Raw genomic sequence first — 15,858 nt, forward strand, 5'->3', positions numbered from 1 at the left:
CAACTAGTAACAACTGTTATCCTGGTGGAAAAATCTAAGCTTAATGATTGGAACATCTGCCAGCCCTCTTAAATAAAGCTATGCTTTGAAACTCTAATGATGCACTCCATTCTGGAATTTTAGATTGATGCCATTAAAAAATATTAATATTCAGGACATACCTAGTTATAATTATGGCTAACAGATGCTGTGAAGAAAAAAAAATGGGATCTTTGACAGGGAAGTATTACCGTCTGAAAGAATTGATTCTTCTTAACAGATGAACAATCACAAGAATGGTTCAGTTTGAATGAAGTGACTGCAGGAAACTCAGTGTCTTTCTACTCTGCATATAAAAGTGTAGCCATTTGAGAAAATGTGAGGCCCCATCATTAACTGTCTTCAAAAGAGACTTATAGTATAAAGTAGGAAATATAGTCTTATGTGACTCTTGCAAACAATTAACATATCATTAGTATGATGAATATACTTCGTACAATATTGCTTATGGATTGTATTTAAAGGTAAAAGCAGAACAAGGAAGCAAACTAACATATTTAGCACTTTGGTCCATATAGTCACCAGTAAATGCAAATTTCATATTAAGCAAAAACCCACTGATGAGAGCATCCTCATTCATTAATGTTCTATCAGAACAAGCTATTGCTGGCGATGACCAATAGAAGTTAATTATATAAACATGTATATAGGTATGGGATCCGTTATTCAGAAACTTGTTATCCAGAAAGCTCCGAATTACAGGAAGGTCATCTCCCATAGATTTAGAAAAGGAACATCAAGCACTCCGGACTGTAGAGATCTGCTGTAAAAACGGACTTTATTTCCTCATTTTAAAAGCAATATGCCTGACGCGTTTCGTGCGTACATGCACTTATTCATAGGTCATCTCCCATAGACTCAATTTAAAATTTGAAATCATATGTAACCTATTCTTGGCACACTTCTGCAGAATAGGATCACACTCACTTCTCAGGGCTGCACCTGTGTTTGAAATCCAGTACACCCTAAAAACCCCTTTGCTATGTTGAAACAGCCCAGAGCCTCTACCTACTGGGCACTAAGGAGTACACCTCAGGGAAGTTCCACTATGGAAAATGAATTACACACAAATTGGACAGTTAACCTTTATGCAAAAAAGATTAATGCATAAAACGACATTTATTAAAAACAGAAATCCTGCCCTCAAGAAACTGGTGCAGTCTATCAGCCCCTGGCAGAATCTCTCAAGGTGCCATAGTCCCACACTCCACTCTGGATGGACACAGCAATTGCTTAGCTCAATTCCTAGCAATATCCCTTTCCCAAGAACTGTTTTAACACCAGGTAGCGCTCCCTGCCTTCAAGTACCTCTCCCTTTGGATAAGGCAGTTGCTCCCATGTACAGTTGTAGCAGGCTCATGAGAAACACCTGTCCTTACACAGGGGATACACAAACATGGCAACAGGCATCCACGGGCAGCTGTAAAGAATGCATAACAATCTCTGTCTTTAGAGCTGGAGCTCAAAGATTGTCCCAAGCTGAGCACCCGCAGCCTCTCAGGCTACTGGCAGCTCCTTTCCTTTCTGTGCTGCACTCTTACTGTCTCTGGATTTAGCTCTGGCTGGCTCTCTCGCTGACTGCAACAGCAGGGCTCCTGCTCTGCTGGCCCGGCCTGTAGTTTTTGCTTCAAACCCTGTCTCTCTCTGGGTCCTCCTCTCTTCCCAGAGATGCACTGGGTTTCCCAGGCAATTTGATTTCTGTCCAGTCTGTAACCTGGCTGGATGATATCACAAACAGAAAAACTGGGGAAAGGGTTCTCTGATTCCCTACATATTTCCTTTTTCTTTGCAATTACTAGACAGGACCTTGTACTTGATGCCAACTAAGCTGCATGAATGCATATTGGTGGCAAAACAATAGGAAGATTAGCTGCCTGCAGAAGCAAAGATTTATTGCAAGCGACTAATCTCCCCGTGTGCCAGTACCCTTAGGGCCGTGGCAGATGGGGAGATTAGTTGCCACGCGACAGATGCCATGGCGGTGCCATGATTTCCCGAAATCACAGAAGTTGCCTTGAGAGGAAACTTCTGCAATTTTGGGAAATTGTGGCGCCGCATATGCCATCCCACCGGCGATTTACATTTTCGCCGGTGGGATGGCATTTCAGGGAGATTAGCCGCAACTAATCTCCCCTTGTGCACAGCCCTTATTTGTCTCAGACACCTTCCTGTAAAGCTGCAATGGCGCTCACCCAAGTATTGACATAGAGGTTGATAATTCTCCTGTATCCCCTTTAATGCTACTGGGGATCATTTCCAGGAAGATTAGCATTTAGGATTGCACAGCACTTTCTGTTCATTCCCTGAACCCAGGGCATTGTGTCGAGTAAAATGTGAGTTAGCAGATTAGGCAAAGAAATACAATTGCCATATACTTGTCTGAGAAAAAGTGTTACACAGCTCAATAAGCAAGGCACTAAAGGTGGCCATACACATTGCAATAATGATCTTTCCGACGACTCTTTGTTGAAGGAAAGATTGTCCTCCATGCCACTAATGTTAAGAGCTGTATCGGCAGATATGCAGGTAGAAACAATAGAATTCTACCCCTATCTGACAATTCAGCATTAAAGGAACAGTAACACCAAAAAATGAAAGTGTATAAAAGTAACTAAAATATAATGTGCTGCTGCCCTGCACTGGTAAAAGTTGTGTGTTTAGTTCAGAAAGTCTACTATAATTTATATAAATAAGCTGCTATGTAGCCATGGAGGCAGCCATTCAAAGGAGAAAAGGCACATAGCAGATAACAGATAAAACACTATTGTATTCTACAGAGCTTATCTGTTATCTGCTATGTAACCTGTGCCTTTTCTCCTTTTTTTCAGCTTGAATGGCTGCCCCCGTGGCTACACAGCAGCTTATTATATAAATTATAGTAGTGTTACTGTAGCAAACACACCAGTTTTACCAGTGCAGGGCAACAGTGCATTATATATTTATTACTTTAAAGCTCTTTCATTTTTTAGTGTTACTGTTCCTAGTACCGATGTCTGGCCACCATCAAAATGTTCCACTCTGGCTGATCGACGATACAACTGATACTTTTAGGCTTTTGCTGATATTGGTCGCCTCGTTTATCCACCATACAACGCCAATTCATATTATAACATTGGTGCATGCCTGGGCACCTTTCACAGACCTTTCCTTGTAGAGAACCAGTGTGACTATTACTGACAAGGAACAGCCTCTTAAGCCTAAAGCTCCCTGCTTTAGGTATGAACAACCAATGTTTAAATGCTTTAGCATTTCAGATGTGCAAACAGCAGGTTTTCCCATTGCTTTTAACTTTGTTGCTGCCATGTTGGAAACAGAAAAAAAGTGTTTTATGTCTGAGAATTGTGTAGGGCAGACACAAGAAGCAATGAAAACAAATAAAAGAGATGTTTTGTTTGTTCTGGCCATCAGAGGTAGAAAAGATAGAAAGGAAAGAAAGAAGAGAAAGAAGAGAAAGAAAAGAAAGAAAGAAAAACAAAGAAAGAAAGAAAGTGCCGATATTTCTGACTGGCACCATTAGGTGTTTCATGCAAATTAATGAAAAAAAAAAACTGCTTGGCTGCCTGCCCAAGACAATATAAACTTCACATTTCATTTTGTGTACTAAATATTCATATATGCTGTACAACCCCAAGTAGCTGTAGGACCCATAGGGGTACATTTACTAACCCACGAATCCGAATTGGAAAAATTCCGATTGGAAAACGAAAATTTTGCGACTTTTTCGTATTTTTTGCGATTTTTTCGGTGCCTTTACGACTTTTCGGAAATTGTCGCGACTTTTTCGTTACCAATACGATTTGCTTAGCCATTACGACTTGCGCGAAAAAACGCGAGTTTTTCGTAGCCATTACGATTCGCTCGTATCTTGTCGCAACTTTTTCGTATTGAGTGCTCGTAAGCGGCGGGCGAAACTTTCAGACTTAGCATGATTTTGGAAACCTCCCATAGGACTCAATGGCACCCTGCAGCTCCAACCTGGCCCAAGAAAAGTCACCATACTGAAGCTTGAATGAATCCGAATGTTTCGTACTTGGCATGAAAGCTGCGGAAAAAGCGTGACTTTTTAACGCTACGAAAAAATCGCAACATTTTGCGCAACTTTCGGAATGGCTACGAAAAAGGCGCGTCTTTTCGCGCAAGTTTTAACGCTACGAAAAAATCGTCAGATTTTGCGCAACTTTCGGAATGGCTACGAAAAAGTCGCGACAATTTTCCGAAAAATCGCAAAATACTGATCATTACGAAAAAAACGCAATCGGACGCATTCGGCCTGTTCGTGGGTTAGTAAATGTGCCCCATAGGGTTAATAGCCCCTATTGGCTTTAACTCTCTACTAGTTCATTTCCTTGGTTGCTATGCAGAAACATCTGTATCTATTTTATCTCATTAGCATATCTGTATTATTGGCCCAAAGGTTAGTGAAAAATCGGATGTGTAAACTACATGAAAGGTTTGCCATCTGATACGACGCACCTGTAGGAAGGAACACTGCATGCTGCGTCTTTATCTGAAAAAGTAAAATCTGATGGTGTCTGACAGGCATAGTGACTTCCGGATATAGATGCAGGAACCAAACACACCATCCAACTTTATCTGATCCGACATTATATTACAGCTGTGGGCATTAGACTTTGTTGGATCCTACAAAATCTCGTGCTGTTGCCTTGGTGTTGCGTGCTGTTGCATGACTAGATCAGATAAAATCTGACTTACAAAATCTGATCAAAATCAGAGGACAAGTGCTACCGTAACTATTAAACCTGTGGTGCTTTGAAATAAAGTCTTTGTTACTTTTGGTTATGCAAGAATCTCTGGCATCCTCTTTTTTTATGTTTGTACAACAGCAAGAGAGAGATGTAGTTCTACAACACCCTCACATCACTCAGTGTAGTCCATGTGTTATCTTACCTAGCTGAGCAAGGCCTGCTTTAGTCAAAATAGGCTTACATAGCTAAACCAATCTTTGTAATCCAAGCAGGGGACTTTTTCAGGGTCTCTGATGTGCGGTTGCTTGTTTATTTTGAAATGTTCTAAATCTTGGCTTGACTTGCATTGCTTTCAGTATAGTACCTCCAGAAATACATTATAATATATTACGTTTGGTAATGCCTAACTTGTGTTAAATTTTGTGTATTTTTCTGTGCCTGATGCTACATAAAGGAAGCCCTGAAGCTATAAACGCAGGGGCTGCATGACAAGGGATCCGAATGACCAGCAGCCAGATTACACTGGTTTATGTTTAAAGATTGGAAAAATCAGATGCAGCTGTGATTGGGTGAGAAGCAGTATGTTAAGGAGGGGGAAAGCTGGGCTGGGGGTGGAGAAGGATAGGGATATGATGTCACAAAAGAAGGAGTTCACTTCCTATCTTCTGAACAGGTAGAAACATGAGGCAGAGCTCTCTCTGTAATATAATGTTATTAGCTGCAGTATATACACACTAAGCCTCACTATACTGCTGGCTTTGGGGCTAGAACTATTTGGGCAGGCTGTTTGTTAGTCTCTTGCTGTTTGTTTGCAGCTTTACAGCAGTTAATCTCACTGTAGTCACTCAGGCAGCATGGAAGTCAGCCTGGGCCCAAAAAATGTACCCTCTCTATTTAATAGGAATCCAGGCTGGGACATTGAGCTGCAGCTACTGCAACTCATTACAGTATACAGAGAGCTATAGTTGTAGTATACAGAGAGCTGTAGTTGGAGTATACAGAGAGAGCTATAGTTGTAGTATACAGAGAGCTGTAGTTGGATTATACAGAGAGAGCTATAGTTGGAGTATACAGAGAGAGCTATAGTTGGAGTATACAGAGAGCTGTAGTTGGATTATACAGAGAGAGCTATAGTTGGAGTATACAGAGAGAGCTATAGTTGGAGTATACAGAGAGCTGTAGTTGGAGTATACAGAGAGAGCTATAGTTGGAGTATACAGAGAGCTGTAGTTGGAGTATACAGAGAGAGCTATAGTTGGAGTATACAGAGAGCTGTAGTTGGATTATACAGAGAGAGCTATAGTTGGAGTATACAGAGAGAGCTATAGTTGGAGTATACAGAGAGCTATAGTTGGAGTATACAGAGAGCTATAGTTGGAGTATACAGAGAGCTGTAGTTGGAGTATACAGAGAGCTGTAGTTGGAGTATACAGAGAGCTGTAGTTGGAGTATACAGAGAGCTGTAGTTGGAGTATACAGAGAGCTGTAGTTGGAGTATACAGATAGCTGTAGTTGGAGTATACAGAGAGCTGTAGTTGGAGTATACAGAGAGCTGTAGTTGGAGTATACAGAGAGCTACAGTTGGAGTATACAGAGAGAGCTGTAGTTGGAGGTGGGGCTCAGTTGGTAATAAGTCAAAGCCTGAATTCAGTAACTTTCCTGGGCTTTGTTTTACTAACACTACGTATTATACAGTAGTTCTATAGATATAATCATTTGATTCAGCAGCCTGCTGTCAGAGTTTGACCTCTAAATTTACTGGGCCTTATCCAGTTGCGGATGTCATCTATCTATGTATTATTAACCCATGCAGAACCTGCCAGATAGCCATCTAGTTATTTGGACAACATTCCTGTAGAGGCTACACTCAGGCTGTGTACCTAGGGCAGAAGTAGTTCTACTGTGTTTCGGCGCACACACACACATATATATATATAGAGAGAGAGAGTGAGGGAGGAGGGGATTACAGTACAATTGCCCCTGTGAGTGTATCATGGACCATGTACAGACCTCTCTCTTTTACATAATGTTATTAGTTGAAGTATATACAAATTTACTCCTCATTATACTACTAGCATTGGGGGTAGAACTATTTGGGCAGGCTGCTCAATAGTCGTTTCCTTGTTGTTGCTACAGCAGTTAATTGCACTGTAGTCACTTGGGCAGCAGGGGAGTCAGCCTGAGTCCAAAAAGGCATCCTCTCTATTAAATATAGAAATCCAGGCTGTGACACTGAGCTGCTGCTACTGCAACTCATCAGAGTACACAGAGAGCAGTAGTTTGAGTTTACAGAGAGGAGCTTAGTCAGGAATAGGGCAAAGCCTGAATATAGTAACTTTCCCAGGCTTTGGTTTAAGAAGTCTGTACATTGCATGGTATTTCTATAGATATAGTTCTCGATTTAGCAGCCTTTAGTAGGATCCTTACCTCTAATTTATTGAGTCACAGATTTCAGGTCATGCTCAGAGGACAATCCGATGCTACTGTAGACAGAACCTACATATAGTATAATCCTCTATTAGTACAACTAGTAGGAGTCCAGATACTGATGGGTAAGTATAAAAAACAGAGCCTGCCTATTGTAGCTTAGCTGGGATGCAGCCGACTGTTAGCGAGGCAGGTGCTTGATGGGCTTGGGTCCCACAGGAGTGTTGACAATTGGCTGCCTGGTTACACTTGCCCACCCAACCCCTAACGGTTGGGTGGCTGGCATGCCAGGTAGTCCATGAAGGCGGATGGTGGTTTATTACTGGCAAGCATTCCCTCTGAAAAAAGGTTTGTATAAGAAAGCCACAGCGCCTGTGAAAATACCATACGCTTAGCACAATGTCGCTTGCAGTTTCAGGGCACTCAGCTTGCAATTGGGGGGTAGATACAATTTCACCATATCTGTGCAATTATATAGAATTAGCAACCCCAAGATTATATGATAGAGGCCTGCTTACTGTAGCTTCCATTTGCGCGGGGGGTAGACATAAGTTTATTGTGTGTATATGTGTATGTATATGTATATATGTGTATATATATATATATGTATGTATATATATGTATATTTAAGCTGATCACATAGCTCCCTGGCACAATGCTAGCCTTTAATTCATAGAACTTATTTTAAATTTTCTGGGCAGAAAGCAGTTCCCCACTGTCAGTATATGATTTGATTACCTGGGGGGGAGGGCGTACAAGCAGGCAAGAAACTAATAGACCCCATTCTCGACAAGGTTATTATTTCTTTCTTTCTGTGACTAGTTGTCACTACAGTGACTATAATATCAAAGCCTAAGAAAAAGTGGTTGGTTGGCCTTTTTCCCTGAGCTGGGCCCTTATGAGCTAGGCTTGCAAGGTTGGATGGAGGTCTCTGCACAAAGGATGGGCTGTGGAAAAAAGCACAGTAGTCTGTACGGGAGCAGCGACAGGAGCAGTTTTGCCTTACCCTCAAAGCTGGGCATTCACAACGTGGAAGGGCTGCTACGGAAGCAGCATGGTGGAGTGGTTGGTTGGCCTTACCCTCAGAGCTGCGGTAGTGTGTACAGGAACAGCGAGTGTACGGGAGCAGCAACAGGAGCAGTTTTACCTTTTCCTCGAAGCTGGGCATCCACAACGTGGAAGGGCTGCTACGGAAGCAGCATGGTGGAGTGGTTGGTTGGCCTTACCCTCAGAGCTGGGGTCTCTGAGCTGGGTCTCCACATGTGTGGAAGGGCTGCTATGGAAGCAGCATGGTGGAGTGGTGGTTGGCCTTAACCTCAGAGCTGGGGTCTCTGACCTGGGTCTCCACATGTGTGGAAGGGCTGCTATGGAAGCAGCATGGTGGAGTGGTGGTTGGCCTTACCCTTAGAGCTGGGGTCTCTGAGCTGGGTCTTCACAGTATGGATGGGCAGCTACCGGACCAGTATGGCAAAGTGGTTGGATGACCTTACCCTCTGAGCTAGGCAAGTACAGCCGGAGGGAGGTCTCCACAGAGAGGACATGCAGCTATGGAGCAGCTTGGTAAGTGGTTGGTTGATCTTACCCTCTGAGCTAGGCGTGTACAGCTAGAGGGCATGGTAAGTGGTTGGTTGACTTGTGCTCCATTGTTATTAATAGAAGTGCAAGTTTGGTATCCAGGATGGAATCAGATTGCCTTTGAAAAGCCGTGTTTGCATCCTAGTCTACCACATGGGCAGAATACATGGTAATTTGCAGCAAAATAATGCTACAAATTTTTAGTCTCTTGGCCAATAGAATGCTCCAGTGGTTTTTTTGTGCTCATCAAATCCTCTAGTTGAGAACTATTTGGGCTGATATGCCAGGCATCCTAGTGGGAAGTTTTGCCTTGCTGTAACGTGTCCAAAAAATATACATCCATAGCTGGCCATGTTGGTAATTGCACATGGTCATAGATTTAAAGGTATTTCAATAAAGGAAAGTATTTATTTATGTTTTGCATACATATGATATTTAAAAAAAAAAAAAAAAAAAATGATTTATATTTATACCATAGAGCTAATGGCCAATTTTATTCTATCCTGTGGTACAGTATGTGTGATACAAAAAGAAATGTTTTATAACATAGTTATAAATTTATGGTGGGGACGAACCCAACTGAAGGTTTTCAGTTGGGCTCGTTGTGGCGGTAGGACCTTGCCAGAGTACTGCACAGGAAATTTTAGAAGAGGGAGAAAGGAGCTTCTCTCCTTTGACTGCACGGTGGGTTGATTGATACAGACACTACTACTGCTTGTGCTAGGTGACAGCCTGCTTGGATTTCCTATCATCGAGGCACTGCAGATTCAGGACCGGCAGCAGGGCTGCTGAACTTCTCTCATGGTGGGAGATGCAGCTCCTGCTGGTAGCAGAGTTTGGGGCCATCCTCTCTGTAGGTAGAGGCAGCCTAATACTCAGTGGTGGATATAATGACATAGTGCTGATCTCAAGTCTTCAGTAAGGAACAGCAGAGCATAGTAGCGATCTCTTATGGAATTCTGGCTTTGAATATTGCCTTGGGGTGAGGCTGGCAAGGTCCTATTTATTTGATAAAATGTAAATAAATGCTGTGGCCTCTTTTTACCCATTTCCGTCTCCTGGTGTTTTATTAATGTATGTAACAATGGGGTTCAGAGGGATGGCTGAAGGCGAAAGGAAATTGAGGAGTCCCCTTGTCATGTATTTTCCTTCACAGGTTACATTTTAACTTACTGATCTTTATGAAACATATAGGTGTTGCATAATAAAATACACAGTATACATCTTAGTCTGCCCTTTACTTTGCAGGCCCCATGCCAGACCTTGTCATTTCACCCTACTGCTTTATTGTTAGAAATATTGTTAATAAAGATGATACGAGTAATGCATTGCTGCTGTGTTAATACAACAAGTGTGCGTCAATGATTTATTTTAATACTGATTGCTATTTTTGTTAGATTGTTGGCTTTCTGCCTCTACAAAACCAGAACCAGTTAAGAATTGCTTTTTTAGACAAACAATAGGGTGAACAAGGTGGGGAACAAATATAAGAATGGCTTTACAATGCCTTCAGTAACTGAACAAAAATGTATTTACACAGTTCCAGCTACAGAGCTAGAAAAGTAACTTTATTAATTCTGTAGGATTTTTCTGGGCAGTAAATTGCCATTTCTATAGAAAGGTTAAGGAACAATGACATGGTAACCGAGAATACAATTATTCAAATGAGATATCACACAGAAGCAATCACTAATGTCTTGCTGGTTTTGATACCATGGATACCAGCTGCAACAAAACAGCAGCTTTACATAGCAAAAATACATTATAAATGCAATTTAAAAGAGAACAATAAATGATAAACTGCACATAGATATAGCTAAACATTATACTCTTTTAACCTTGGAGAGAAGTAATGAACAGACTGTTCTTTTAGGCATAATATTATGTTGCATCTTTGATACTCTGTTAGCTTCCTTTCAAAGTGGCAGTGCTTGAATGAATTGGATTTAAAAATGGCTAGGTTGGTTTTGCCAAAATATATGGGTCTTAAAGGAGCCCGAAAGTTGGTACTTTAATAAAACTATATCTCTTTCCTTCTCTCTCTCTTCCTCATAGGCGGAGGATGACTTTTTTGTTTGGGGAGGCTAAAGATGGCCCATACACAGACTGACCTGCAGCTAATGTGACACTTAGTGGATTCACTGCTGGTGTAAAAAATTAACCTCCCAACTTCCTCTGGCAGTTCCCACTGACTCCCAGAGATACTGTGTAAAAGTGCGGGTGGGGGGGATTTTTTTAACCCTAAAATGCTTAGGATGTAAAAGCATTCATACGTGCACTTCTGTTAGGGGTTCTCTATACATTTGTGTTCAGTTAGGTTAAAGGGGTAGTTCACCTTTAAATTAACTTTTAATATAAGGTAGACATTGATATTCTGAGACAATTTGCAATTGGTCCTCTTTTATTTTTAATGGTTTTTCGGTTATTTAGCTTTTTGTTCAGCAGCTCTCCATTTGGTATTTCAGCAGCTATCTGGTTGCTAGGGTCTTATATACCAGGTAGTGGTTTAAACAAGAGATGGGAATATGAATAGTTAAGGGGCCTGCATGGAAAAATAAAACTGTAGCTTCACAGAGCAATACTTTTTGGTCAGTGACCCTCATTTGAAAGCTGGAAAGAGGCAGAAGCAAAAGGCAAATTATTCAAAAACTATATAAAATTAACTAGGAAGACCAATTGTAAAGTTGCTAGGAATAGGCCATTCTATAATATACTACAAGTTAACTTAAAAGTGAACCTCCCCATTAGATGTGTTTAAGTTAGCTTTATAGAAAGTGAGGCAGCAGGTACTGACATCCCAGGCACGTTATATACAGCGAGACGCAGTCTTTATATACAAAACCAGCACATTATATGCCATGAGGAACAGTGGGTACAGATGGCAGATATTCAGGCCCTGGCACTATAACACTGGCACTGATACACAGCATTGGCCCCACTGTAACTTACTATAAATGAAAAAAACAATGACAAAAGTAAAAAAAAATAGAATGTGCAAAAAACCATAACAAATATATAAAAGCACAATGAGCTTTGTCAGGGGGAAAAATTAACTTACCCTCAGGGGCGTTTGGGCCCCTCTTGCCGTCTGAGGCGGCTCCTGGATGCCGCCCCCCCCCCCCGCTCCCCAGCGCTTACCTCTCCAGCGCAGGAGCGGGTCTGAGGGCGGTCTGATCGCTAGTGCAGAGAGCGCAATTGCGCTCTCTGCACTAGAAGAGCCGAATTTCCGGTTTAAAAACCGGAAATTCGGCTTTTAAAGTTACCAGGAGCGGCTTTTTGCCGCCCCTTGTAACTGGGGCGCTTCTGGCAGAAGCGCCCCTGCTTACCCTCCATCTGTTAGGGTAGGGGATATTATAAATGTCAGATGACAAAAAACAATTTAATTCCAGCTAGTGGGTCAGTCTTTAGAACATATACAGTATAGTACCTGTGGGATGAAAACTGCAGCAAAGTTCAAAGCTGGTTCATGGGTAAACTTACAGTCTGCAGATTCTTCTTTTTTAAGTCTTCATTTCTGCAGTTTGCAAAATTTCCCGATCCCTGTCTGCATCTGTGTCTTGATTGGTCAATTTTACTGTCTGTCAAGAAAGCTGTGCTCTGATTGGAGAATATACAAGAAGAAAGATCCAATCAGAGCACAGCTGATTAGAGCAGAACCCAGAGCTTGCAGGGACAGGAGAAGATTTGCAGGACAGCGCAGAAGGAGAGCCAGGTTTTTTATTTTATTTTTTTATTTTTAGGGTGCCAGAGCAGGTTTGGGGAGGCTTAGCCTCTCCTAGCCTTATTGAAAATCTGCCTATGCTCTTCCTCTATATTAGATTCACTGAAATGCTTAATGAAAGGGTGAAGGGACTGTGGAGCCAACCAATTCCCTCCGTGCACAATAGGGTTAACTCACCCAGCTGGTTTTCCCGCTAAAATGCCGCCTTGTTCACTCCTCCTCTTCCTGGCATTCCCTGCGCTGCGTTCACCCTCCTTCTGCCTGGCGTCCAGAGCTGCATCTCCCTCCCTCCCTGTTTCAGGCACACTTGTCTTATGACATTTAGGTCCGGTTAGGTACATATATGAAGTTCAATAAAGTACTGTTTTTCTTGTTAAAAAAAAAAGTGTGAAATATTTGACACAGCAAATGGCGGGTGATAGTCCTTGGCCATTTAATCAGTGGTGTTATTTGATGTCTTCCACATGCCCACTGCAAAACCGTTATGCAGTTTTGGTAAATGTTTGCTAAAGGTGAAATACATGGCAAGGACTATCGATGATGTACCATATAATAAAGCTGGGGCCGAACTCCACCCCTCTTAACGGTGCCCATGTGTTTTCTTTGATAGTCGAGTGTATCAATTGGGGCAAGGTAGGAAGGGAGGGAATAAGTCTCCGCAGTCTATATATATATATATATATATATATATATATATATATATATATATATATATATATATATATATATATATGGTAGTTCTGTAATAGAAAGCCATATTTACCTATTTTTGATTCCTCATATGTAGTTTCCAAAAATATATGGTTTCTTCGGGTGAACCTCCCTCCCTGAACCAGTCGTACTGGCTGATACATTAGATAGCTTCAAGAAGGGGTTGGATGACTTTTTAGCAAGTGAGGGAATACAGGGTTATGGGAGATAGCTCTTAGTACAAGTTGATCCAGGGACTGATCTGATTGCCATCTTGGAGTCAGAAAGGAATTTTTTCCCCCTCTGCTGCAAATTAGAGAGGCTTCAGGGGGGTGTTTTGCCTTCCTCTGGATAATTTAGCAGTAAGGCAGGTTATATATAGGCATTATGGTTGAACATGATGGACGTACGTCTTTTTTCAACCTAACTTACTATGTTACCTACTGTTAGAGGATTTTTTGGCCCTGGAATCTGAAGTACAGTATGCTGATTTCTGTGGTGATGCTTTGAAATTTTAGGAGTATATGGAGTTTTGAGTCAGAAATCTCCATAAAACTACATATTTGGCTTTGGCACATTCATTAAATATGCAGATTTCTAAATCAGTTGTATTTCCACATACTAAACATTTTTGTGATACATATTCCTACATTAAATATCAATTTCTTTATTTTTTGGTATTTAGACCCTTAAATCTTGTTACAGAAGTGCAGTTACACAAAATGTAAAATAAGAAAGTCCAGCTTGTCCTAAAAAAATTGATGTATAGTTTTCCTAGGTAAACTAAAATTGCTAATGACTAGCAAATGAAATGCAAAATCAAGAAAAATCATTGTTTAGAAAAATCATTATTGCAAGGCTCATGTAGATGGGGGATTTGGTTTGATGGCAGAACAACAGATTTAATAAGAGCAAAAGACAAATTTATAAAAAAAAAAAATGTTGGTAAAATATCATCTAAAAAACAAAATCTGAAAACTGTCTGTTTAAAAGACAAATTCACAAAAGTGGAGATAGAGGTTTATGAATACGGAGGTAAATCTGACAAATCTATCTGCATTTTGTTTCACTTTCACCATTTTTGTGAATTCCCCCATTATGTCTTAGTTTCAATATTTAACATATTGCCTATGTACTAGAGTATCTAGTAGGGTTGCCACCTATCTGGTTTTGACCCAGACAACTCGGTTTTTAGAACAGCTGCCTAGGTCAAAACTGCCTGCCAGATTGCCAAGTCATAGCCCTGCCCTGTGATGTCACCGTCCACCATGTGACATTATTGTCCTGCCTAGTGATGTCACACCACGCCCCCTGTCTGGAGTTATAGGCAATAAGTTAATTGCCATTCAGGAAGTATTTAGTTATCTATGAAAAAATAATGTCTCCATAATCAGCAAAAAGACCACCCATTCGCTCCTGTGGCCCTCTGCCCACAGTTTAAGAATCTATACTTTATAGTGAATAGCAGTGTTGCAGTGCTGATTGTATGATCTTTTCTTAAAACGTTAGTAGTTAATTTCAGTTCCCAGAGCTGTTTTGATATGCCCTATAATGTTCTTGTAAAACTTGCTTTTAATAGTCTAATTTATATTTTAGGTACAAAGATATCTACCATGATAATATCATTTGGCTAAATTGGACTTAAAAGGGAATTGTTCCTGTTAGTTAGTGTCTAAACACATCTCCAAAAACATACTCCTTGACTTCCATAGTCTGATTAATTATTGGTTACAAAAACTGCATAGCACAGGGCTGTACTTTTCCATAATATAACAAGTTTTTGGTTCCCAAACTATCTTGGATGGAACTTGTTATGGTAATTTAATTTTATTTCAGTTATCATGTACAAAGAAGTTTCTAGCACAATCAGAAGGTCAGCTTTACAAAATGTTAAAGAAAATGTTAATTATTTCCAGTTATTACTGTAGTCATCTACAGAATTGGAAGAATAAAACAAAAATTGTTTAATTGAGCATGTTTTGTTTCGGTAAATCAAGCTGTGGGTTCACTGTGAAACACCATACTGCATGACTTAGTCATTCAATTAAACAATCTCATTTCAGCCCACCTAATTTCCTTGCAGCCAAGTGATTCAAAACTGTGAATCATGTAAGGCTTGTGTTATGCTGGAATATAATTTCCTATTTTCAAAATTATGTGTTGGGTTTGGCCTTCAATTATCTGTTTGTGGCACTCCCAAGAAATACATATTGCTATTGCCTGCAGCTTTTCTTGAAAACTGAACATATGTTATAATAACTTTCTATTATAAAAGCATTTGAGATTCTGATTCAATTTCTAGAGAAAGAAGTAAATTAAAGGGAATATATCACGTCTTAGTAAAGTCTTGCCATGCCTGCTTCCACAGGAACAGAACAAGCAATTTTCCATAGAATCTATTGTACTCATTTATTGTGTAGGTAATAAAATACATTGAAATTAATACATTTTCCAGAGCCTGTAAATTAAATTAGCTTATATAAGGACCTGGGAAAGAGAGTTTAGGCTCTTGGGAATTATTTCTGTAATGTTCTGTGCATATCTTATCTGAAAAACTAAATCAAAGAATAAGTAGCACATTTGTATTATGATCATGATCCTTAATGACCTGCATATATTGTTTTTATTTAATGTGCATGCTTTTCTAAGAAAGGTTTATGACTTATTTCAAGTTGTCACTAGTGATGAGCGAAGTTTTTC

This window comes from Xenopus tropicalis, chromosome 8, assembly GCF_000004195.4.
Source record: "Xenopus tropicalis strain Nigerian chromosome 8, UCB_Xtro_10.0, whole genome shotgun sequence".
Classification (NCBI taxonomy): domain Eukaryota; kingdom Metazoa; phylum Chordata; class Amphibia; order Anura; family Pipidae; genus Xenopus; species Xenopus tropicalis.